The sequence below is a fragment of the Puma concolor genome, chromosome A2, assembly GCF_028749965.1.
Source record: "Puma concolor isolate L17-30 chromosome A2, mPumCon1.1.hap2, whole genome shotgun sequence".
Lineage (NCBI taxonomy): Eukaryota > Metazoa > Chordata > Mammalia > Carnivora > Felidae > Puma > Puma concolor.
This window is the reverse complement of record NC_141668.1, coordinates 27,346,155-27,372,852: the sequence shown is the minus strand read 5'-3', so window position 1 is coordinate 27,372,852 and position 26,698 is coordinate 27,346,155. Positions and strand designations below refer to the sequence as shown.

General features: G+C 36.1%; 1 long non-coding RNA gene across 1 annotated transcript in view; it reads right to left on the bottom strand.

Annotated features, from left to right (window-relative positions):
- Nucleotides 1-5,499: 5,499 nt before the first annotated feature.
- The window catches only part of LOC147583079 (uncharacterized), a 126,028-nt gene continuing 104,829 nt past the window's right edge, over nt 5,500-26,698 (bottom strand). The window contains exon 3 of the long non-coding RNA XR_015242783.1: nt 5,500-5,733. This is a non-coding gene — a long non-coding RNA (uncharacterized LOC147583079). The remainder of the gene's footprint in view (nt 5,734-26,698) is intronic.

The following is a 26,698-nucleotide window of genomic DNA, read 5'->3' as shown; positions in this document are numbered from 1 at the left end:
TGAGCTCAGATTTCAGGAAACATTTTGAATATGAAACTTGTCACAAAATAAATATTTTTTCATGTTTTCTCTTCATAAACACTATAATTACATTGACTTGATTTCTAGATATTTCTAATAGTTTATTTTTTTAAGTTTGTTCATTTATGTATTTATTTATTTATAGTAAACAGGGGAGGGGCAGAGAGAGAAAGAGAGAGAGAATCACAAGCATGTTGAGCACTGTCAGCACAGAACCCCAGCACAGGGCTCAGTCTCACAAACCCTGAGATCATGATCCGAGCAGAAAACAAGAGTCAATCTCTTAGGGGACTGAGCCACCCAGGAATCCCTCTTACCACTTTAAGCATTTGTTGTTGTTATCATGTAGTAAGAAAATACAGGCAACCTCAAAAACAAGAAAAGAAATTGTGTCCTCTGAGTTATACTGTCTAACTAAAGAAGAAGTAAGTTTATGAGAGTCAGTGAGAGTGGTGAATAGGGAAGAGATCAGGGTTCACAAGATTCTCAATAGCAAGAGGTCTCTCAGGTCCCGGGTTGGCCACCCTACCATTAAGAGCCAAACATGTATGTATATAAATCTAAATACTTTCCATGAAGGAAAAGCATTTGCCAATCAATATGGAATAGAACAAATTATTCACTCACATCCCTGAGCCAGTAATCTGTGTAAAACAAAAAAGAATATTATCATGGTTTTAAATTTCCTTTACTTTCTCTTTCACGAGATAGTGGTCCTTATGCATCTTAGTGAACAGAACCATGAGCTAGAGAAGCGGACAGGAAACAAATGTTACAGGTTCTCTGATTAGGGAAAGATTTCTAAGGAATGTAGCAATCAGAAAATATTTCAGATGGAGTCTGAGCAAGAAGAGTAGTACACAGTAGAACAAACACCTGCCCTTCAGTATAGAATCATAGGTTTTGAAAGCTCCTTCTGTTTTGGTGTCTGACAGTTGTTAGAGCTGGTGGGTAAGTTCCTTAATTTTTCTGAAATGCAGTTCTGTATGAGAAGTACTCAGCTTTTCCCCTTAAATAAAGGAATAAAGGCACTGTGTTTTTATTTTGTTTCGTTTTTTAATTAGACAATTCGATTATAATGTCACGTTATAATTTCTGAAACACTGCATTTTCACATATTTGGGTATATTTTGTGGCACAAATTAGAATGTAAGGTTAGAGACACTCTTAAGAAAATTTTATATCTTTGAATCCAGGGTCCAACAGAGCCAAATATCTTGCCTCAACACCATTCAAGGTCACTACACTAAGGAAGAGCAAAGGGACAGAGAGCTAATTTTGCTCCTTTTAGGACAATATTTTGATCTGCTTGCCAAAAAAAAATCTACTAATAAATCACCTCTATTATCCTTATACAAATATCATACAAAATTTGCAACTTGTTTTACCTCTCACACCTGATCTTGATCTTTTCTTTCTTCTCTTATTTTCTAAGTTCAACTTTGATGCAAATACGATTATCTAATATAATTTTCACATGCAGTTTTCTGAATAGTTTCTCTGATTCTATTACCTAAGACTTCTCGTCTTCTTTTTTTGCTGTTTTAGATGAAACAGTGCTCAGGATTATAGTTGATCTTATAAAGATCAAAAAGGAGACACAAATCTATATTTTTATTGTTCTCATTTTGAATGAAACATGAAAAGCCTAAGGACACAAATAAGGGGAAGTCATGGCAAATGAGAAAAAAATGTCTAATAATGAATGCAAACAAAATTTAATTTGCATTAATTGTACATCTTTGGTTCAGAGGATGTGAAATGTCATAGCTGTGGTCTCATTTAAGGGGAACATTAAGCTTTAAAAAACACATAGGGCGATTGACACTGGAAGACACTTGTTTTTATCTTTAAGTCTAATTACACTTTTATAGGATTTAAACTATCATTTAGTTATCTTCTTTATGCAATGTCTCATAAGAACTAATTGAGGCCAAGCATAGTAGAATTGACATTTATTTTCATTTTATCACTATTATTATTGCTATCATTATCTTCCTGTGGTAAGACATTGGCTCTTTGCATCCTTTAGAGGACACAGATTTAAATAGCCAGCTGAATGGGAAGAGATTAAGTCTCCTTTTAAGCCCTTGCTGGTGAATTGTATATGACTGCTTATGGGAATGATTAGATTCAGGTTATCAAAGTTTGGAATTCCAGTTAAATTAATTACGACTTTAATGTTTACAACACACATTTTAGGAAACACCGGTTTAAAAAATTTAACTTACAATGGTGAGCTCCACATTGGTATGTTTACCATTATGACAATTTTGCTCACTACAAGAAAAAGTGGAACCTGGATTTGCTCAACCAGATTCTTGCAGAGTAATAATAACAACCAGAGTCGGGCACCTGGGTGGCTCAGGAAGTTAAACACCGGATTGTGGGTTTCACTCTGGTCATGATCTTGCGGTTCCTGGTTCTGTGGTTCAAATCAGACTCTGCTGACAGGGCAGAGCCTGCTTGGAATTCTCTCTCCCTCTCTCTCTGTCCCTCCTGTGTGTGCTCTCTCTGTCTCGCAAAATAAATAAACTTTAAAAAATTAAAAATATAATGATAATAACTACCACAGCAACGAATTACTATAACAGACTGTATCAGGCACTAATCTAAGCATTTGACTTAAAATATTATTTCATTTTTACCACTATTAAGGTTTTCAGCATACAAGTAAGGAATACATGTTTCAAAGAGTTTTGAAAGCTTGTCAGTACACAGCCAGTTAATAAGTGTGCTGTTCTCATTCAAAACTAATTATTTATTTCCCCCAAATTTGTGAACCAGTGCCATTGTTACCCATATTTTCCAGATGTGGATAACTATGTTTAGAGAGTGAAGTGATTTTCTCAAGACTAACATGGATATCAAACTGCAGAACTAATGATGAACTCAAATTAATACATCAAAATAGAAAATCAGGGGCACGTGGGTGGCTCATTTGGTTAAGTGATCGACTTAATTTCAGCTCAGGTCATGATCTCACAGTTAGTGAGTTCAAGCCCCACATCGGGCTCTGCACTGATGGCACAAAGCCTGTTTGGGATTCTGTCTCTCCTTCTCTCTGCCCCTCACCTGCTTGTGCGCTCTCGCTCTCTCTCAAAATAAATAAGTAAACTTTTAAAAAATAGAGAATCAAAGAAATAAACATCATTGAACTAACAGTCATGGAATAAAAGTCTAAAACATCAACATGATTTGCTATATGCATTAACTATATTAACATGTTCACGGCTTATACTTTAATAATTAAGTAACTAAAAACTTATTAATTCAGTTTTTAAAAGTCATATATTGCTCCATTGGTTAGCAGCAGCCCTACAATATCTTGGTGATCATGCCAAATTTCTTTTTTGCTTGTTATTCTTTGAGTTAGTGATCAACTAAAGTAACTGGGTTGACAGAGCTTGAAATGAAATGATATTGAATGTCCTGTATTGAAATATCCTGTATTGAAAGCATTTTCCCTCTGAAAACCCTCTAAACCTGCAGAATTCAGAATCCTGACTTTACATAACACAAATGCATCCTAGTGAGCCTCTGGGCAAGATAGTAAATAGAGCCATTCCTACTTACTCTCCCGAGTTCTCATATCCAAGTGGTCCACAGGTTACACAGAATAAACAAAACAATGTTTGTTTACTTAGAGTATACACTCATCATGGAGGATGAATCCTATCTTTACAGAGTTTGTTCAACAAGCTGGCATCTCATGGGGCCATTTCATTATTCTAACCAACTGTCAGCTTCTGAGTGGTGCAGCATGGAATACGTCCAGTTGATCTCATGGGCATGTTCCCATGACTGTGTCTCCCTCTCCTTTTGTGTAAAGTGTCTCTATCGCTTGGTCCAGTATAATATAGCAAAGGCAAAACTATGAGGACAGAAAACATTTCAGTGGTTGACAGAGTTTAAAAGGGGAGGGAAGGGGGTAGAGGTTTTGCTACAAAGTGACAATATGAGGGGGTTTCTTTGGAATGATGGCACTCTTCTATATCTTGATTATGGTGGAGGTAACACGATTGTACACATTTGTCAAAACACATAACACACACACACACACACACACACACAAATACGCACAGTTAATTTTACTATATGTATGTAAATTAGAAATTCAATTTTGTAAATGAATAAGTAATAAAAATTTTAGGACTTTTAATCATTCTCCTTTGTAAGGAGATAACTTCCTCCTGCCCCCCAAATCATGAGACAGCTCACTTCCTTAATGCTGATTACTGCATCTGTTTAAATAAATAGAATTTTGAGCTATTAATAATATCAGCTTAGAGAATGTCAACACTTAAATCTCTTTTCTATTCAGCATTTTTTAAATTGGTGGATCATCAGTGAATAAAGCAAACTATTCATTCTGCTCTATAATGATCCTGTTTTAATTACTTCGACTGTTTTCTACATGGCACTATTTCCTAAAATCTAAAAGATCACCAATATTTTTTGAACTTGAGACATTAAAAAAGGAGAATTATCTTTATAGCTCAGCTTTTACTCCTTTATTTTCATGCTTTCTTCTCAGAAATCTCTTAATACCTAGCCAATCTTCTACTTCTAATTAACCAATTATCACTACTTGTTCTTAAGGTAACTTTATGTTCTGCTAAAACTGCTAAATGTCTTTATTGACTGTCTCTGTTCCTATTTTTAAACTTTTTTTTAACTCTTTATAAACTTTGAGGCAGGAAAGAGAGACTGTATACCTTCCTCTCAAATCACTGTCATCGGTCACAGCTCTTGAATTCTGACCTGCCCAATATCTCCTATCAGCTTCTGGGGTTGGATAATATGAAAATTAAAAGATGCTAAAGAAAAAAGGCAAAGAAAAAGAAAAGATACAGGGAAAATAACATGCAATACATATTCAATAGAGTTCATTCATGTTCAAGTGAAGTCACGTAAGAAAGAATCAGGGATTGATTTCACTTTGACATCTGTTGCCTGAATTACAGATCTCTCTAAGGAATTTCATTTAAAATTCACTTTATCCTTATTATTCTCTAAACAATGCCTAGAGAAGGTGTTTTTCCAGATATTGGCTCTACCAAAACAAACTGCTTATTTGTAAAATAAACATACCGCATATGACACCCTGTGCAAGTGAACATCAAATACCAAGACTCGTACACACGAGTGAAAAGTAGAGGATTTGGAGGATTTGGTTTGTTTTCTGACCTTCTCTGGTTTGAGGAGCACAGCTATAAATAGTTTCTCAGTGTTTTTTGTTTTTTTTTTTTTTCATTGAATTTTAGCAGAAAGTTACTGACGTAGTAACCTCAGCTGTGGTCTTCAGACCCATTCTACCAATGGCCAAACTAAACAGGCACTTTGACCACTTGATGTTGGGAGAAAAGAAGGGGAGGGAGAGAAGAGTCACAGGAGCAAAAAGAGGAAAGAAAAAAGACTGAAAAGCACTGCAGTGTGGTCTATCTACACCGATAAAGAAATGAGCATGGACTGAAATGATTATGAGTGATATTTATTTTCCTAAAACTTCATATTTTTAAAATTATATTCACATTAATTATTTTACTTGATGCTTCGGGATTCTTCTAAACCAAACAGACCAAGTAAAATTTCTGGCTTTTGTTTGATAAAACTGAGTCTCAGAGAAATCTCTCCACTTGGTTGGGCATCACTACTGGAATCCGTGTCCAATCTTCCAAGCTCAGATCTCTTTTCACAATACTCAGCAGCCTACAAACAAACACAAACCAGAAGTCCTTATCATTTTCTATCCATATTTCAGTTGCTTCTCATTTCCCTCTTTATTCCTAAAAGAACACCAATGTTCTTATTAAGAGCCGCAAGTCTGGGGAGAGGGAATCCCTTAAAGATCCATTTGTTACACTGCTAGTCTCTGATTTCAAAGGCCAAAGTATAATACCTACCATTACATGGTCTCTTCCTCTCTTCATTTTTATTATTATCCTTCTCAAGTCTTTATTGTTAAAATGCCTGATATTTATTTTTATATCTTATCACATTCAGCAATTCTTTGTAGAATAAGGTATGATTATTCTTGATATTTTTCCTGAGCCTTATTGCTAAAGTATTGACTCTTTTCTGATGATGAAATGAGAGCTTCGTGGAATAAGACAATAATGATAAAATGCCTGAACTCCCCACTATGTCAGAAGCATCAGCCCCAATTTTAAGATCAGTCATTACAGCTCATCATGAGTGATTTCTATGCAGTTATTATTCTATTTGTTTAGTTTTATGAGACCCTTTGTTGAGGACTGTGTAATCTTCATTTCTGGATGTCATGTTGGACCTTTATGTGAGATAATGAAAAAGAAGTTCTGCTACCTGGATCAATGAAAATGTAAAATGTAAAGTTTCCATTACATCATTCTTCTGAGGAAATATTATTATTGATTACTGTGTAATCTATCTTCAGAGAGCATTAAAAATGATGAATTGTTTTGCTTTGCTTATACTCCAGAAGTCTTGACATTACCAGTTCTAACTTGCAGAATTTGCTACTTAGTAATGTCATTTGCGTCAACAATTTTGAGCAAAACACACTCCACACACACACACACACACACACACACACACACATCCTTCTCATGACGTACCTGGATTTAGTTAGTCTTACTGAAGATACTGCGAAACATAGCATGTATATAACTTTTCTGTAACAGATACTATTACCAAACCAGGATATGTTTGTATGCAAAGTGACCTTTCCATAATTCAAAGACCAGTTCAAGTACTGAATGGTTTAAACCTTTCTCTGAATCCCTAGCTTCAGTTAGTGGCTCTCCGGTTTTTTTCTCATAGCTCTTTGTATATATTTTTACCTGGATATTATATATATATATATATATATATATATATATATATATATATATATATATATAATATGTCTATCTACCTATCAATGAATCTGTCTACAGATACGCATATACATATATTATACATTTGAAAAAATCAGGTAATATTCTGATTTTCATTTTTTAGCTAATAATAAAATTTGTCAAAAGCACTTACTATTTCTTACACCTCTCCTACATTCATAACATCCATTTTAAAGTTGAATGTATTCCAACTGTGAAGAACAGAAAAAACTAAAATACATAAATTTCTATTTAAAGCTATAATGATGTATCTGAAAAATATACTATATAGGAGACACTTCCATACCACATGAAATAAATAAAAGCACATGAGGAATAAAAATTCAAAAATTTTTGTAGTAAATATAGTTAATATTTTAGAAAGTCTTCTTTCCAATTTTGATTCAAGTTTTATCCATGTGTTAAATGTATTTACACACTGATCTCAATACAATAATGCATGTTGATTAATCTTTGTGATCCTTTCAGAATCCTGCCTGCCATCAGATGCCTATAGACATCAATGATACTCCTTTTTAATAATAGAAGAATAGCATCTTATGGAATAATTTAATTTCTTACTATCATGAAGCCCAAATGCACTTTTTTATAAATCATTTCTTAAATCTTTTTTAAAATTCTTCTTCCTGGAATATACATGCCTTTCTCAACAGATGTAATTTATATTGTAAGATACCAAAATGAAAACCTCTAAAATAACTATGTCTAGATATACATTGTATATTATTTATATTGTACATTGTATATTATGTACATTACTTAATGTCACAACTTTAGTTAACCACTATGATTCTGTAAATCATGTTTCTAATGTGTGACTTTTAATACTAAAAGTTGAAATGAAGTTATAGGTGCGTCATGAGATGTAGTAAAATTGAATTAAGGGGATCAAAATCACTTTCTAACTGTGATTTTGCTAACAAATGAACAAAAAAGTCTCCCAAATCTCCCCATGGTAAAGTTATATGTAATGCCAAAACAAATATGTCATCTCATGACATGTTCATAAGAAAGCCAGGATACAAGTTTGTTTTAAAACTTTAAAAAATATATATTCCCATGGGGAGCCTGGATGACTCAGTCGGTTGAGCATCCGATTTCGGCCCAGGTCATGATCTCGCAGCTTGTGAGTTCTGGGCTCTGTGCTGACAGCTCAGATCCTGGAGCCTGCTTCAGATTCTGTCTCTCTCTCTCTCTCTCTCTCTCTCTCTCTCTCTCCCTCCCCTGCTTGCACTCTGTCTCTCAAAAAATGAATAAATGCTAAAAAAAAATTATATATATATATATATATATATATATTCCCTAAAGAATGTTATTTTTAAGTAATTATTTCCAGGTTAAAATACATTAATGCCCAAATCCATAAAATGCAACATACTCTGAATTTAATAAACTATTTAATTAACAATTCAATCTAACAGGATAGTTTGCTTTGTCAAGAACCGTGTACTTAAGCAGGAGTTACTTGCCCTCTATCAGGTGCTCTTTCTCCCCAAATACAGCCACATGGTTTGGGAATTGGAGGGTACATAGTTGGATATCTTTTTTCCCCTGTAGGGGACTAAATGTGGAACAAAATAAATTGATATGTGACGCTTCCTTAAACTTGTCTGATCCAGTATCAGTCTGATATAAAAGGGAATGAAGGATAATAGTAGTTCCCGAGAGAAAACTTACCATATGGAAAATAGGTCTCCTCAGGTAATCAAATTCAACTTTAGAGCCTGGGATATAGAAATCAAGTGTTGACTCTGCACAGCATGCAGCTAATGCAGAAAGAGCCTTCCCCACTAACAAGAATACAAATCCCCATCTGAGTATTAGTCCCACAATGAGGACTTGAGGAAGGTTAATTATAAAAAGCTAAATCACAAGGGACATCTCTGCTACCCTCACTGAGCATTATACCAAAAAGAGTATCATTCCTCATAGCAAAAGGAGCCATTTTGATCTGCATAAATAGGCACATAGAAGTGAGCGTAATGAGTGAACCGTGGATTTGCAGGGGTAATGGTTTGTCTTCATCTGTTCTGAGAATGAAGCCAGAAAGATGAAGGAAAATGAAACCAGTCACTGTTTCGAGTCTTATCTAATCAGGACCTCTGATTTCCTGGAAGGCTATCTCAGGTGAACACAGGAAGGACTCATTCAATGACAGGTAGAGGTAACCCTGGAGACCCACAGAATTATTTTTGGAATAAACCTTTAGAAAAGGACCAAATTCCACACTAATTTAATAGGTAGAGTTTTACAGATATTTCTTTGATAATAATTAGTATTAGTAATCCTAGCAGTTAGGGCTAATTATGTGCCAGGCATTCTTTTGAATCCTTTACATTAATGTGCCTTTCAACCTTCAAAATCAGTCCATTTAATAGATGGAAAATTGGGGTCCTGAGATATTAAATAAGGTGCCTAAGCATACACATTTAGTAACAGGTAGAATCACTGTCAGAACTCAAGAAACTGGATTCTAAAACTTTACTTTTGAAACCAGTGCCCTGATAATAGATATTAAAGGAAATGGTCACTTACCAGGAGATAAGGTTAACAGTATCTGGGATATCCGCGTTTCAACTGAACCCCTCTTAAATACTTGAGCTTGTTTGAAGATTATTTAATTTATAACACACAATTTCTTATATCTTCCCTACTAGAAGTTTAGTCATTTTTACCAATGGAGCTTGAAAAAACAAATCTCTTTTTTGATAAATAATCATCTTGCTTTCAGCATCTAAAACTTATTACCAGAAATACCTTCTGCCAGACAGACAAATAGTATTATTTCTTATCCCAATGCCATAGGGTATGATAGGCATTTTGATTGTTATTATTCTTTATTGTGTTTATTTCTGGAATTTTCTGCATCTTTGAGGTTACTATCCTTGTCATTAGCTGGAAGCTACAATATGAATTTTGCATTCAAATTTCTGTGTTTTTCCTTTGCATGCAAATATAATACTGCTTTCAAATGATAATATAATCTATTCACATTCTTATTGGAAGAACTCAAATATTAACACTTTGTTCTCTTTGAAGATGGTGAGCTGAGTTTTACACAGAAAACATTTCAATTGAATTGTTGGTTTGAGAGGAAATATTTTACATTTTGATGAAAGATACTTGACAATGCTTTTGTCAGATTAATGAGGCATAGCTGTATTTGTTTTTCAGAGCTTTATTTTGATACATGAACACATAGCTTTATTTTGATTAATGGATAAATTATTTTTAAGAATAAAAGAATTTCTAAATTTCAGGTTTATATTTAAGATGGGTATAAACATGATTATATTGTTCCAACACATCCACTATCACTGTCTTTAAAAAGGATTTGGATTTATTATTTTTAAGTTTCTTTGTATTTTATTTATTTTGAGAGAGAGAGAGAGAGAGAGAGAGAGAGAGAGAGAGAGAGAAAGGGCATGTGCATGGGACAGGGGCAGAGAGAGGGAGAGAGAGAATCCAAGAGGCTCCACATGGTAAGTGCAGAGCCCGATGTGGTGCTTGATCTCACAAACCATAAGATCATGACCTGAGCTGATATCAAGAGTCAGATGCTTAACTGACTGAGCCACCAAGGTGCCCCAGGGAAGATTTGGATTTAAAAGTTGTGCTATTCCTTTTAATGCTCCTAAATTTTCAGAGTATGAGTGATTATATAAAGAACATCTATAAAAAGCTAAAAAATAGCATTGAATATAAAACAAAAACTTATGTTCACGGGATATTAATGAAGGGAAATTTGGCAATTTGTAAGATATTTAAAACAACTTTTTCTTTTTTTTTTTAAATTTTTTTTTTCAACGTTTATTTATTTTTGGGACAGAGAGAGACAGAGCATGAACGGGGGAGGGGCAGAGAGAGAGGGACACACAGAATCGGAAACAGGCTCCAGACTCTGAGCCATCAGCCCAGAGCCTGACGCGGGGCTCGAACTCCCGGACCGCGAGATCGTGACCTGGCTGAAGTCCGACGCTTAACCGACTGCGCCACCCAGGCGCCCCTAAAACAACTTTTTCTACAGTAGATGCAATCAATTACTACTGTAACAAAGAAAATTCACTCAACCATGTTTAAGAGAATTGAACACAATCCTTACAAACCCACTGCTTCTGCATTAACAAACCAACTGAAAGATTAACAAATTCACTGCCTGTTTGGAGATATTTAAAATATCCCAAGTTAATGGTTTAGGAATTACAAGGGAGTTTTTAAAAACAAAATCTTGTGAAAACTTCAATTACGGGAGCTTCTAAAGTCTGAAACCTGCATATGAATAAGATCTGTCTGATATTTTCCACTGCTCTTCAAGATCGGATAAGAGGGGAACACGTAGCAATAAATCACACACCATCTCTTATATGATGTATTTTAGGATAGTCAAGAAAGGAACATCACTTTTGTTTATATTCCCCTTTGTACTTCCTACAGTTTTACTTCTCATCCTTAAGAAGTATTTACTAATGACAGTCTGACTTTGTTTCAGTAAAGGAAGACTGATACACGCTAAATCTCCTGCTGGGAACAATTAGAAAATCTAGACACAAACACATACTTGGAGGCATAAAAGCAATAATAAGATTGTGAAGAATAACCAGCCAAGATCCACGGGAAGATGAAAGCCTAGAGAGGCAAATTTAGGGCTTCTTGTAAGTATTTTCTGACTCAAGAGCAAGATGCAGAAAAGCTGAAAGGCTAAAAAACACTTTTAACAGTCCTTCTGTGCCAGAGGACAGAAACTGGAGTTCAGAGATGGTAACCCGGGGTACCTATCTTAATTTGAGATAAGTATGATCAATAAGTACACAACACTCACAAGAACTGAGGCTCAGATTTAAATCTACTCAATCCTTGGGGCGCCTGGGTGGCGCAGTCGGTTAAGCGTCCGACTTCAGCCAGGTCACGATCTCGCGGTCCGGGAGTTGGAGCCCCGCGTCAGGCTCTGGGCTGATGGCTCAGAGCCTGGAGCCTGTTTCCGATTCTGTGTGTCCCTCTCTCTCTGCCCCTCCCCCGTTCATGCTCTGTCTCTCTCTGTCCCAAAAATAAATAAACGTTGAAAAAAAATAAAATAAAATAAATCTACTCAATCCTTGAAATTTGATTAAGTTGATGCTGGATTGCTAGCATCTCTAAAGTGCCTTCCAGAAACAAATAGGTATTATTTTGAGAGAGAATGACTTCATATGAGACCTGACTATGTCTACAAACAAGTTTGCTGATACAGGTGTAGCACACAATCTTAAAAAAAAAAAAAAAAAAAAAAAGGCAATTTTACCTGAGGAGAGAAGATAATACTACACTGTGCCAACTGAGAAATCAACAGACAAATAAAAACTCATGAGTGAGGTATAATATATAGAAAATATAATAGAAGATACCTTCTTAAATTTGGATTTTAGGTAAACATTAAATATCCCATACAATTTTTGGGTCATACTTATACTAAAGTAGTATTCATTGTTGACCAGTTGATGTGTATCTGAAATTCAAATTCCACTAGGCATTCTGTATTTTATCTGGCTACCCTACCCATAGAGAACTCAAATACTTCCCAGAAATAATCAAATAATTAAAATGGTTAAGCTAACAAATGATCAAGGAGTTATATATAGGCAAGAGGGAAAAGACCCCATAAAGACACCAGTTACAGGTTTTAGCAGCATTTGCTGGTAGGACAAGCAATGATCAGGCAGACAAGGTACCCTGTTCCTGCAGATGCCTCTGAATAGCACAGGGACATCATTTGGTTCAAACAATCCTTCCCTTCCCCACAAGAACCCAAGAAGATTCACTCTTCACATACCTTGATCCCATCACTTAAATATGCTGAACTTTTACTTAAAATGAAGAAGTCATCCCGGGGTCCTTGTAAAACAACTCTGTGATTCATTTTAGAGTACGTTGAATATGGAAAGTAAAATGTAACCATTTAAGACAGAAGAGGGAGAGATTTGGATAGATGGAAGTTTCTTTATGCCTCATCAGGGTGGGAACCTGGGAGGCAGACCAATCAGCCATAGAGGTAACTTCATCTCCCAGGTACAGTTTTTAAAATTAGCGTCAACTCTACTCTTATTTCTCATAATTTTTTCTCTTTATCCATTTTTTGTAATTCATCTCTGTAAAGATATCTTCTCCTTCCTCTACATTTTCTTAATGTAGAAGAAAAAAATATGTGAAGCTAATCTGTGTGTGAAGCTGTCAGTGCTACCATGCCTATCCCTAATACTTGTGTGATTAGCTGTCTACCCCTTTTCCATTTTTATTCTTTCTTCCTTCTATCAGAATTGATATCTAAAGTTAAGACTTATACTAAAGTCAGCTTTAAAATATTTCAAATAAGTTCCTTCAAATTAATATGTTAACATACTCTTCTGGCTGAGATTCCTGACATTTCCTATAAAAGGCACTACTCAGAAAATGTCCTTTATCCTGGTTTACCTGAATAGTTTCTATTCCTCTGTCCTATAGAATGTAGAGGGAAAATTAATTAAAAATTGAATTGAGGAGAAGTTATACTATTCTAAGCACCATATTTCACAGATAGTGTAAGACATTATTTACAAAACCTTGACAAGAAACTACAGATAGGATTATAAGTAGATGAAAAGACCACTATTTATCCTGCATATTTTCCCCTTAAAGTAGCTTGTTCTTTGTGTATCTTCCATTGACAACAATAGAAACCTTAAACATTTGAAGAGATAGTCAGAAAATCAATGAAATCTCAGTAGGAATCAAATTATAAAAAACACATAAATGTAATATATAAATATATAATATATACATATAATGTATAAGAGGAAATTTTCTTAGAGCATCCTTTAGTAATTTTTACTCAACTGTATATCTCAACCAGTTACTATTTATTAATCTAACAATTTGCTTACTATTTCCACCACTCAGAGGGAGATAAGGAAAACACTTCTATATAATAATAAATTATAATAAGATATTGCATTTGCTCAATTATTAATATATTAATGAATACATCTTTACAGCTTACAAGTCCCCTTTACCCTGACAATTTCTTAGGAACTGGAAAAAGGTATATGGTAACTGACATTTCACAGATGAGAAGACTAAAGCCAAAAGAGTTAAAGTTACCAGCTCAAGATCAGACCCTAATTCAGAAGTGGAGGCAGGATTAAGACAGAAAGTTTGGAAGTAAGCACAATGTTCTTTTTGGTACAGTATTCTTCCAACTCTTCTGAAAAGTTTATATTTTATGAGATTGTAGTTCTCTGCTGGGATCTCATCAGAGCATTTGGTATATTTTATATTGGTCTTATTTTTTAACACGGAAAGAAAAGAAAATTAGAACATGCCTTATTTATTGGCAGCTTTCAATATTCCAGCATTGTTTTAAATGCTATACCTACTTTAACTCCTTTAATCATCCCAAAATGCTATGAAGTGGATGCTACCCTGGGACTTAAGCAGTTTCAGGGCCAATAAGCATAGTGTGGACCAGACACCCATGCAGACTTAATTTGGTCAGAACATCGTGGTGCTGCTTAGAATAGTATAACTTTTACTTCATTCAGATTTACTTAATTCTCCCTCTCAGTTCTATAGGAGACAGGAATAGAAAATATTGAGGTAGTTCTAGGATAAAGGAAATTTTCTTTCTAAGCAGGGCCTCTGAATTCATTCGAGCTGGTTTGCTCCCTGCCTCTAGTTGCCACAGACAGGGTCCATTTCTGTGACAAACACCTGTGGATCAAGGAAAACGTTTGGTCCATTTCTAACCAAAGCCCATTTTTTTTTCCAGGTCTCAGACACATTTTGTAAAGTTCAAACGGCCACTATTTTCCAAAAGAACACTGAGGACACTGGAGAGGAAATTGCCCGAGCTGATCAACATGTCCATTTTCCTTGGTCACTGTCTAAATACGCAAGACCCTGCAATATGTTGTCAATATCACAAGGCCCTGAGTTTCCTTGTCTTTAACCCAGAGCTCAGTACTTTGGCTATCTAGAAAAATCTGAACACCACAGCCTCTCAGATTCCTACATCCTTATAAAGGGACTCCCGTCCCCCACGCATGGTCATGTCCTCAGCATTTGCTATTTCACACTACTCCTGAACCTGGGTTTTCCTTAGCATACCATTTCCTATGTACCCATGTGCATGAAGACCGTTTACAGTCTTCACATAGAAATACATATATATATGTATTTGGGGGCCCCTGGGTGGCTCAGTCGGTTAAGCGGCTGACTTCGGCTCAGGTCATGATCTCACAGTCCGTGAGTTCGAGCCCTGCATCGGGCTCTGTGCTGACGGCTCAGAGCCTAGAGCCTGTTTCAGATTCTGTGTCTCCCTCTCTCTGACCCTCCCCTGTTCATGCTCTGTCTCTCCCTGTCTCAAAAATAAATAAAAATGTTAAAAAAAAAATTAAAAAAAAAATTGACTCTGGGATAGAGTCAATTTGTTTTTAATAAACATTTCCACTCCTTTAAAGTTAAGTACTTAAGACATTTCAAGAAATACAATAGGTAATATTTTTTACTAAGCACTTACCACATGCCCAAACTCTAAGCATTTTGCATGTATTTGAACAGTAAATCCTCAAAATACCTATGAGAAAGGATTATTTGACTCAAGGTTAACAGATATTATATATCTTAAGTCACACAGCTAGGAAGTGATATTTTAACCCTGATTACCAACATCTGTGCTACACTGCTTCACTGAATTTGCTGTCTTAAAAATACTTAAAAAAAATCTTTTTGTCATTCAATAATTACGTTTTCTTATTCCTGTCAAGTATTATTTGATTCTTTTCTTTTCTCTTCCTTCAGTTATATTCTACCATGCATTGCTTGAGTTTTTAATGAGGAAGAATCGTCTTCATTCTTTGTCATTAATTCCTAAAAGGGTCCAGATCCTAATTCTAATTCATAGTGGGGTTTCCCTCTCCCCCCCCCCCACCCCTCCCTGTACTAACACAAGCAATTCTTTGGGACACCAGCTGGATGTCTTACAGTTTGACTCAATTCTGACACTACCTAGAGAGAGCGTCAGATGCCATAGGTTACGAGTTCAGTCCTACAAGATCGCCCCCTCAAAAGCCTCAGACACCAGTCAACAAGACCAGGTTATTACCTGCTCCTAACCAACTGGCTTCAAACTGGAGGTCCCAAAGACTCTCCCTAACACAGGCTGCCCACTGAAGCCCAGGTTTTTACCTGTACTTCTAACTTACTGGCTATAAATCGAACGGTCCCAAGACTTCCTCCTTGGGTTCAATTAATTTGCTAGAGTAGCCTACAGAATTCAGAGGAACATTTTACTTACTAGATTACCAGTTTATGTTAAATATATAACTCAGGAACAGTCAGACGGAAGAGACACATAGGGCAAGCTTTAGGGAAAGGAGAAGGAGCTTCCATGCCCTCTCCAGGTGCGCCACTCTCCTAGCTCCTTGGCAGGTTCACCAAGCTGGAAGCTGTCCTTCTGTGTTTTTATGGAGGGTTCATTACATAGTTTAGATTGATTAAGGCACTGGTCATTGGTGACTGATTCAACCTCCAACCTTTCTCCCCTCCCCAGAGGTAGTGGGGGTAGGACTGAAAGTTCCAACCCTCCAATCAAAGGGTTGAGTATCCTGGCAATCAGCTGCCATCCTTAGGTGAGGTCCAAAAGTCACTTTAACATAACAAAAGACATCTATGTCTCTCCTCAGGAAATTCCAAGGATTTTAGGACAAAAAGCAAACCAAATATGTATTTCTTATTATAAATTATAATTTCACAATTCCTTTAAGGAGACATTCAAGCCGAATTTGAGTAAGAACAATGTTGTTACAATTGCTAGTTTCTTTTTGCTAGATCTTTTACACTTTTCCTATGAGGGAAATGAGCTGTAGATGAGAAGTCTGATGGATCATAAACTCTACTTTTAAAAACTTATTAAATAAGATCCTTAAAGAAGGAAAAGATTTCCAGGGTCCTTTTGTAACAAATCTCCATTTTCTGACTGCAGTAAATGTGATATTGCTGCTCACTAGGTCATGTGCATTAACTGATTTTTAAATCAAATCCACAGGGCATGTCATGACTCAATATGACTGTAATAATTGCTGCACTTGAGCTATTGAACCCACTTTTAAAACCAAAGATAATTCTTAATACATACATGTTTAAGTTCTGTCCTTCTCTCTACAAGCTAAATAATTTTGGGGAAGTCATTAGTACTGTCTAAATAAGCAATGACTTTGTAGCCAGGCTACAGAAATGTATGTTGTTATGTGAACACCCTGAAAAATTATTTTTGAGGAAATAACTATTGGAAATATGCACATAAACTTAGGAAAAGCACCTAGCAGGAAAGAACACTTGTAATTTTTCTATTAGAATTTTAATATAAAATATTAAGCACGTGCCACCAAATCCATGTGCCAACAATGTTTGACAGCAGGAAGTATGACTATTTTTTAAAGGCACAAGACATGAAGCAAGTGTCACAGGACCTCACATAGCTTCCATGACGACCCCTTGGTCTGTATTCTTTTTGCTATGTGCTTTTGCATTATGACTTTCTGCCTAAACACATGTAATTCCCACTAGCAACAAACCTTACCTGAAAATCAAAGAAAGCCTTGAACAAGCATTCATATATCATACAAATTATTGAAAGAAACTTTGAAATTGACACTGTAGACCTCAGGTTTCTGGATGTATTTTACATCTGGTTTAGTAAGAAAATTAGATTGACTACCATGTAACACTACTTATAAGATACTTTTTTGATTAACTGATATGCTACAGGGTTGATCTTTTTTGTTCCTTTTGTTGTTTATTTTTCTTTTTGGTTATAATTTTTGAAAGATTAAATTTTTTCCAATTTTAAAGATGTTTTCAGTATCATTAGTATGAAATTATGATAGCTATGTATTATTTAAAGTCTGGTCACACAGATTTATCGAGTCACTCCCATCCACATGATAATTACTCTTTTGAGAAACAATTATGTACCAGGAGCATGATCCTAGATTCAGAAAATATAACCATAAACAAAATAGACAATCCACGGCTTATATTTTAATGAAGGGAGATAGATAATAAATAAAACAACAAACAGGAAAATAAAAAAAAATACCATATGATTATAAATGCTATGCAGAAAATAAAAATGGGTGATGTGCTAAACAGTAACTGAATGGCAACTATCAACTGGACTGTCAGAGATGATCTCTCTGAGGAAATGTGGCAAACACCCTTTGTTGCCAATCTAATGGTCATTCCCCTGGCACTTCTTCTTTCTTGAAAGAGTATTTATTGTAGTCATCTATTCACTCTTGTATATAGTGCTCAGAAAGCAATGTAACTTCGAAAAGAAAATAAAGAGAATGAACAGAAAAACTGCACAAGTGCTTTGATATCCCTGGACTTCGTTAGCTGGCATTGTAATAGTCATCCTTCCAGAATTTTTTTAATGTTTATTTATTTATCTTGAGAGACAGAGAAAGAAAGCAAGCAAACTTGAGCAGGGCAGGGGCAGAGATAGAGGAAGAGAGCGAGAATTCCAAGCAGGCTCCAAGCTCAGCAGGGAGCCTGACATGAGGCTCACGACTATGAGATCATGACCTGAGTCAAAATCAAGAGTTGGATGTTTAACTGACTGAGTCACCCAAGCACCCCATTCTTCCAGAATTTTTGTAGGTGAAATAATTAAACCCATTATAAAATTACTCTTAAGTGCACCTCTCATTTATTGTAATATACACAAATTAACAGATGCAAAAGAAGCATTTAAGTTGAGGCAAGAATGACAAAGAGTTCAGCTATCTGAGAGTTTGAAAGCAGTATATTTCAGACGGAGAAAAGAACTGGTCCAAAGAATATGTGGCTGGAATAACCCTTCTGTTAAAGAACATAATGTGTCTGAGGCTAGATGGGAAGGATGACAGGAAACAAAGAGGAGGTTAGAGATGTATCAGGATCAAATTGTGTGGGGCTTTGCTAGTCAGATAAGATGTCTGGCTTCATCCTAAAAGTATGGGAGCCGTCAGTTTTCTAATCTAGGGATGACACTACCTAGATTAACATTTTAAAGAAATCACACTGGTTCCTATGGATGGAAAGTGGAAAGGCAAAAGTAACACATGGTGATCCATTAACAGAGATTTGCAGAGATCTAGATAATGGTAGTGATATGGATATCAGCAGTGGTGACTAGCACAAGTGAATAGATTTGATATATATTTTGCTAGATCTGTAACACCTAATAATGGATACAATATATGAGTAAAAGAAAGAAAGGAATAAAGGATGACTATTTAGTTCTTTGGTTGGCTTTTCAACGGAGATGGGCTCAAAAGTTTAGATAAAAGAAGAGTATATAAATATTGCATAAAAATATATATCTAGCATGAAAGTAATTAAACCTCTCCTGATAGAATTAAAACATCTGCACATATAAAAATCTATTATTAAATATCTACTACAAATTAGATTTTGTATCATGATTAGGGATTAAAAATATGTATTCACGAACTTGAGAGATAATTATGTAAATAACTACCTTGAAGTGTAATAAGTGTTCTAAAAGAATTATATGTATAACTATACATATAATTATGTATAATAATTATACAATATACAATATTGTACATAATACAATATACAATAAAAACTAACATAGAAAATGTAAAATTCTGGTATCTTTTACTCAACAACTAGATTGGAAAATTCTTTAGAGTAGGATATGTCTATTTTACTTCTTTGTTGTTCCCATAGTACCAAGAAAAGTACAAGGCATTCAATGATAGTCCATAATATTCAAGGAAGTTTAGAAGTTCAGATCTGTACAGTTAACCAATGTGCAATTTCCAGGAGAGGCATAAAGGGAAATTTTGAGTGATAATTTCTTTGCAGAAGATTCTTTGGTCTCTTGCAAAGACCAAAAAAACATCTAGAGAAGAATGGCCTCTTTTTCAAGGGATAATCACACAATACAGTAGGTACAGTCAGACACAAGTCCTCCATCTATAAAATAAGGTAAATATCTAATTATCAAAGACTAAGAAGGGCAAATTAAGGTCTATTTAGGTTTTACACATCTGAGTTAACATTTTCCTTAAATAGTTCTAGGGGCGCCTGGGTGGCTCAGTCGGTTAAGCGTCCGACTTCAGCCAGGTCACGATCTCGCGGTCCGTGAGTTCGAGCCCCGCGTCGGGCTCTGGGCTGATGGCTCAGAGCCTGGAGCCTGTTTCCGATTCTGTGTGTCCCTCTCTCTCTGCCCCTCGCCCGTTCATGCTCTGTCTCTCTCTGTCCCAAAAATAAATAAACGTTGAAAAAAAAATTATTTTAAAAAAAATAGTTCTATAATCTAGTTTAACTATGTAAACGGGTTAAAGTAAAGCTGTTTAAGACACTGCCTCTACATCCCACTGAGAGCAGAATCACCAGCGCAGCTGTCCTTCAAAACAAGATTGCAGCCAAGTATGCAAATCCTCTGTGTGCTGAGGGAGGACATGCAAGTGACCTCATCCTCTGGCCAACTGGCAATTGCCATGTTGGTGAAATCACTATTTTTTTTTTATTTTGGCGAAAGAGAAGATAAGAATATTTTTGTTTAACAAGATTCTGTGTGTGGGTGTGTGTGTGCATGTGTGTCAGTGGGTGTGTGTGTGTAATTGTTTCCTGATGTTCGTGGGAAAAGGCCTAAAGTTAATCAGCTCTGCCCTCATTACTGCAGTCAGTGGAAATCATTACAGTTGGCTGCAGGGGACACAAGGATAATTTGTCCATCCAAAAAAAGAAATTAAATGTTACAAAAACAAAAATCATCACATTATAGCATGATGGTATGAAGACACTAGCCTTCTTAAATTACATACAAACCTTTTAGATCTAAACAAGATACGAACCAACTAACATATTCCTAAATTAAATTACAACTTTTCTTGATCTTCCAAAATTCAGGTTTGTTGCTTTGTTAAGAACGATGCCATTTGTTGTGACCTTAAATTTGTGGCTGTAATATTCTCCATATGCCTTTCTTTCTTTTGTCTTAACATTTAAACTCACCCCTCCATACTTCACTTTATATAAAAGACATTTACAAAACAGATACTCTTTGCAGGACTTTTAGACAAGCTCAAAATGCCTGAAGCACGGAACTCCATTTGGTAGATATACAATAGGATGTTTTAATTTCTAACCTGAAGCTGCTCACCCAAAGATTTAAAATGCCATGGGGATCAATCTATTGTCGAAATGTGCTTTTCAGACAGACCCATTTAAGAATGACCCTGATAAATAAATACAAAGATTTTTGTTGGGTCAATCATGATAAAGCAAATTGCTCTCTTTGCATTGGACCCAACTCTGGTTAAGAATCAGCATTAACCAAACCCCAGTTTTCTTCTACTTAAAAAATGTTCTTCTCCTACTTAAATACAACATTGTCTGATAATTATAACATCATGCTCTTAAGGAATACATTTCTTTCAAATTCATAACTCCTCTCATAGAATAATGTGAATGTAACCAAATAAATAGATTCTGAGATGCTATCACCATAAATAAATTAGGCAGGAACCATAAGTATGAATATCAAAATCATACATGATTTTGTCTAAATTGTCATACATGAATCTTGGGTTAGTCATATTTTACTGTGTTTGGGGCTAAGTCTTGGTTCTGCACCTACCTGGTGTGATAATTCCAGCAAGCCAAGTTCTCTCTCACTTTTAGTTTTCTCATTTTTATTTTCTTTCTTCTTTTTTCTCCTTCCTTCCCTCCCTCATTCTCTCACTTCCTCCATCTCTCCCTACACATTCGAGTGTAGATAGGTGGACAGTGAAATAGACAGCATATCTCATATCATGCTGTGAAGAAAAAATATAGCAGGGAAATATTCCTGGGAAGAAACGGTTGCTATTTTTATACAGGGTGATTAAGGAAGTCATGACTTAGTAAAAGGTGATGATTGAGACAACCTGAAGGAGACAAGGAACCAATCTTATCAGGCTATCTGGCAAAAGGTCATTCCAGGAAGAGGGAAGAGTATGAAAATCTTCAAAGTTAGAGGAAGTGTTGATGTGTTCAATAAAGAGAAAGTCTACGAAGCTAGAGTGGAATGAGGCGGGTGAAAGTATGAGCTGAAGATGTCAAAAAGTTAAAGGGATGTAGAATCAGGTGGTGTGAAATCATATACATAGCACTGTAGGTTGCTGTGATAACTTTAGGCTATCCAACTGAATTAAAACCCATAGAAAGGTTTTACAAAGAGAAGAGACATGCTTTAAGTGGATCACTCTGGCCTCTACAGTGAGAACACCCTGTACGGGAGCAGGACCAAATAATGTGAAAAATGATGGTGGTCTAGGTGAAGGCAGCAGCAGTGGAGGTGACAGAAACTGGATGCATTATATTTTTGTTTTTAAAGTATTTATTTTTTAATTCATAGGCTTTACTTTGGGAGCAATTTTATATTTTAGGAAATCGAACAGAAAATATAGTCAGAAATACCATAGCTACTACCACCTAGACCTTTACTTCTACAGCCATATGAAGTAAAAATCAAGAAACTCCAACAAGTTGCCATATAAAATCAGGTGCACCTGCCATCATATGTGACCAAAGATCCAGTCATTGTGCATGCAGCTGCTATCGCAATGCCTTAGTACAGACTCCAAATAGGACTCAAGATTGCAGCCCACGTGAGAAATACTACCTTCAAGTGATTCTGGGTTATAAATATTTAAGTTATCATCCTCCAGAGCAGTGGATTGGATGATGGGTAAGTCAATCTTTGCTTGCCACCTTAAGTCAGAAGAATGGTATGGCTTCAGACACTACCCATATTTTTTAAATTTTTAATTTAATTTAATTTAATTTTTTTGAGAGTTAGAGAGCTAGAGTGCAAGCAGAGGGGGTGCAGGGAGAGAAGGAGACACAGAATCTGAAGCAGGCTCCAGGCTCTGAGCTGTCAGTACAGAGCTCAAAGTGGGGCTTGAACTCACAAACTGTGAGATCAAGACCTGAGCTGAGTCAGAGGCTTAACTAACTGAGCCACCCAGGCACTCTTGATACTACTCATATTTTTAAAGTAGATGTCATGAGATCATGAGATTAATGACTAATATAAGGTAGAATAAGACATATCAAATGATTATTTAAAATTATTTTCTTATTTATGTGTTCTGAAGTTTCCTAGGTTGTGATTATAAAGTACATCGGTGTATATACTAAATCTGAGTTTTCTATTTCTATGCATTTATCAGCTCACACAAAAGCCCTTCTTTCTGCAACACTTTCCTCAATATTTATGGAAGCTTTTTCAGAGTAAAGAGAAAGCTTCTGTCACCCATTGATCCCATTTTCCACAAGCTGCCCTTCTGCCACTGCCTTCCTCCTCCTGCAAAATACAGATTCCTGAACCCCAACCCAAGGGAACATTTAATATTCCTGTGCTCCAAGGACACAGCAGGCTTTTTAGAAGTGGGAAGACTGGCCCTATCCCAAATGCTTTACATTCCAATTTTGATCAGTTTTAACATCATTTCTGGAAACATTAAATCAAGACATTTTTAGTTTAGTGTGTTTCTTCTCAGGAAACACAGATATCTGTGTTCGGATGGACCCCATTCTAGGACAATGATGTTTGGGCTCAGTTAGTGAATTCAGCTTATTTTGTTTGAAACTTCTATCTTATAAAGAATTCCCTCCAGATATACCTGAAACTCCTGCTCCAAGCTGGCATATATCACCTTCCACCTGCGGTCCCCACTACTCTACCAGCCATAGTAACATATGCCTACATCACAAATGTAGACACAGATAGGATCTTACCAGCTGTCTCCTTAGATCCCATGTAAGTAGATCCTTTGGAAGGAGAGGGTTACCAGATGTGTTCTAATCTAGATGCTGACTCAGAAGTTTTCCAATTATCTAAACTGGTTTTAGCCACATCATTCCAATTGTTTCTGCCCTACACAGAAGCATTACAGATGCAGACCACAATTTATCCATTAACACATTTTATAATGTAAATTTAAATAATTAGTATTTACTGAGCATCTTATATATATCTAGCACAGATTTCTATTATTTCCATTCAAAGCTCTCTCCTTAGGGGCACCTGGGTGGCTCAGTCATTAAGCATCTGACCAGGTTTCAGTTCAGGTCATGATCTCATGGTTCATGAGTTTGAGCCCCACATCAGGGATTCTCTGGGGATTGGGATTCTCTCTCTCCCTCTATTTCTGCCCCCCCCCCCAATAAATGAATAAACTTAAAAAAAAAATCTCTCTTTCGAAATGTTCTGTAGTGCATCATTTTTCTTACCATATCCCTTTTCCTGGTTCACTTCCTGTTTGAGACTTATCTAGATACACACGAATAAAAACAGTTATTGGTCAGATTTTATTAGTAAAAGAGAGTAAGTTTATAATGCATGTGGAGAAGAAAAGGGAGATTGTTAGAATCTTGTTCAGCTAAAGGGAAAAAAATAATAAGGAATAAATTGGTTTCCCAATCTATTTAATGATAGAATATTTGGAAGTTATACACAAAGACCTGCATTATATTTGTTTTTAAAGTAAATGACTGTTTGGCCTCTAGTTACAAATACACAAAAGTGGCTTTAAACATTAAAAAAAAAAAACTTAAAAAAAAGGGGGGGCACCTGGGTGGCTCAGTCGGTTGAGCGTCCGACTTCGGCTCAGGTCATGATCTCACAGCTCGAGTTCGAGCCCTGCGTCAGGCTCTGCGCTGACAGCTCAGAGCCTGGAGCCTGCTTCAGATTCTGTGTCTCCCTCTCTCTCAGCCCCTAACCCACTCACATTCCGTCTCTGTCTCTCTCAAAAATAAATAAACTTAAAAAAAATTTTTTTAAATATATAAAAGTGGCTTAATTTATTTCCTCAAGGTTCTCCAAAATCATGTATTATTTATTTCCTTTCTGTATTATTTTCTGGTGATTGACAAATTTGAAATTAGCCTTGTTGAAGGTCTATCAGGTTGTGGGTAACAAGTTATTCATGAGAAAAAAAGCTGAGGACTTTTTTTTGGCTATTTGTTTAAAAAAAATTTTTTTAACGTTTATTTATTTTTGAGACACAGAGAGACAGAGCATGAACGGGGTAGGGTCAGAGAGAGGGAGACACAGAATTTGAAACAGGCTCCAGGCTCTGAGCTGTCAGCACAGAGCCCGACGCGGGGCTTGAACTCACTGACCGCGAGATCATGACCTGAGCCAAAGTCGGCCGCTTAACCGACTGAGCCACCCAGGAGCCCCTGGCTATTTGTTTTAAATACCTTCTGGCAATTATGATTCAGTAAGTCTGGGGTAGGGTCCAAATGTTGATGTTTCTTAAATTTCCTTGGGGAATGACAATGCATGTACCCTCCACCCAGAGATCTATTGGTTTCCAGCAAATTAAAGGGGAGGGGAGAATAAAAGCATCCAGGATCTTCTCAACTTATATAGTTAATGTACATTCTCTTACTATATTATAAAAACAAAACAGAAACAGAAATACCCCATGACTCTTACCGGACTGAGAAGAGGAAGTACTCCACAAGTGTTTTCTCAAATGAACATTCAATTCCTACTTAATTACTGTTTTTCAATAATAGGTATTGACATCCCTATTCTTTGCTTTTTTTTTAACTTTACAATAGTTGAGTGTTTTTTTAATACCCTTCATTCCAGCTGTTCTTGAAGACCACAGGAAAAGCCAAATGAAGCAATCTATCTTAGGATGGGCACAGTCTTCAAAGACAAGCTGTATCCCTGGAACAGGAAAAAAGTTCAAGTATTTCCTGATATCTTTGTCCTTAGCTGTTTTAAGTATTAATTATAGTTGAAATGTTCTCCTTGGGTATTTGACAATGGAATTTATTCAGTATTAAAAGTAAATGAGCTATCAAGCCATGAAAAGACACAAAGGAAACTTAAATGCATATTTCTAAGTGAAAGAAACCAGTCTGAAAGGCTAAATACTACATGATTCCAACTTAGGACATTCTGGGAAAGTAAAAACTGTGGAGACAGTAAAAAGATCTGTGGTTGCCAGGGATTGAGGGAGGGAGAAGGATAAATAGGCAGAACACAGAGAATTTTTAGGGCAGTCAGAATGCTTTGTATGATACTGATGAGGGAGTATAAGTCAAGCTGACACCCCACAAACCACCCTCCCAGGTGGGATATGTGCATATTCAATATGTGCATATTCTTCAGGCATTCCTGGCTGCCCAAGAACAAAAGAAAGGGCGGAAAACAAATGGTTAAACTGATAGTCTCCAGCAGTTTACAAATATCTCATCAATAGCCTAATCTCTAGGAACTCCCTACTATCTTAATGATAATGCTTTGCGAGGAGGTGGGGGGCACCCTTAGCTTGACAATAGCTAGGCCTCCAGTAATCTATAAATCCTCTTTAGCATATGGAAATCCCTTTACAAAACTTCCTCTTGACTTTACCTCCCCCAACTCCACAGTATATAAGCAGTCACTCCGCATAATCCCAGTGCAGCTCTTCCTGCCCACAGGTCCTGTTCCCAGGCTTAAAAAGGCTTTAAAAAAATCACCTTTTTGCACTAAAGATGTCTTTAAGAATTCTTTCTTGGCTGTCGGCTCTGAATCCCACTGTCACCCCAAAACCCCATCAATACTATAATGATAGATATATGTCATAATCAATTTGTCAAAATCCATAAAATTACAATACCAAGAATGAGCCATAATGTAAACTATGAACTTTGGGTGCTTGTGATGTGCCAATGTAGGTTTATCAATTGTAACAAATGTGCCACTCTGGTGGGAGATGTTGATA